The sequence below is a fragment of the Cynara cardunculus genome, assembly GCF_001531365.2.
Source record: "Cynara cardunculus var. scolymus isolate 2C chromosome LG 10, CcrdV1, whole genome shotgun sequence".
Lineage (NCBI taxonomy): Eukaryota > Viridiplantae > Streptophyta > Magnoliopsida > Asterales > Asteraceae > Cynara > Cynara cardunculus.
In genome coordinates, this window is record NC_037537.1 from 11,889,835 (window position 1) to 11,891,225 (window position 1,391).

Below are 1,391 nucleotides of genomic sequence, written 5' to 3' on the forward strand. Positions count from 1 at the left end.
AATCTATTTTGAAGAACAACATCAGGGAGGAGGGGGTTATATGTATAGATGAGTTTGTGATACATCAAATCGGTTTTGAAGACTGTTTGAGAAGAAATCTGTTCGATCAGATATACAAGCTGATCAAGGTGATACATCAAAACCACCATTGTTACCTATTCGAGGTCTGTGAAAGAAGAAAGTTAACTCTATCTAATCTACATTTGTTTTGGCGCTTGAGATCAGATACGCAGAAAAGGGATTTTTAGAAGTCTGTAAGAAAAAGCACGCTCTGAAGCATTCCCTTAAGGATTTGGTGTTGTGGAAATCCTTGCATAAAAGACTTGTACATTGTGCAAAATAATTTGTAATTAAGAGTTTTTTGAAAATCATGCATAAAATAGTTGTCATTTGTGTTTAAAGAGTTGTATTTAAGACTTTGTCTTAAATGCTTATATATGTAGTATAGATATATATATATATATATATATATATATATATGAAAACATGCTATGTGACTATTTGAGTTTTCAAGTAATAAGTGTGACGTTTAAGGATTTTTAATTGCATGGAGTAAAACTTGCAAAATTTTAAATGTTAAATAAAATAGTTAAAGTTACTACGTTTAATATTCAGTGTAACACCTGTGTTTTTGCGGTTAATCTTTTGAGGGTGAAGATTTGTTTTAGCAAGTCATTAAGTGTTCAACCGTTTTTGAGTGTTTGTGGCATTTAAATCAAGGGCCGTGGTTGAGTTGGGATGAATAAAAGTTGTGTCAAAAGCCATCTGGGGCATTAACACCATCTGCAGTCACAATCTGAGCAATCAGATTGTGAATGGGACAAAAACGGTTTAAAGAAAAGAAGAAAAAATAGAAATTGGGAACCAATATCTACCGACCCTTCTCACTCAATAATCCAGGATTGAGCACATTTTTATTAAATGAAATTGACATGTGACATTTTTATTAATTGGTTGGTTAAATTTTTTTTAAATAAAAGTGATTTTAACAAAAAAATTAAAAAATAAAAGATATACCAAAATTCTTAGTTTTCAATTCCTTATAGATAGAACACACTATTGATATATTTTAATACTTACTTTTGTGACTTATCTTATTTAATTTCAATTGTATGATAAGTTTTTTATAGTTATAATTACGTTTTAAAATATGCAATAATCAGTTGAATTTGTTTTTTATAATTAAATTTAAAAAATAATAATTATATATGATAAAAAAATAAAATATATAACTTTTACAAAAAAGAAGTTTGGTCACACAAATAGTCACAAAATAGAAGTTTGGATCACGATTAAATGAAAAAAGAAGTGAGATTAGGTTGGAGTTGAAGATTGTAGGTGGATGGAAAAAAAAGTAATATTTTAATTGAGATTGAGTTGAAAGGGATTGT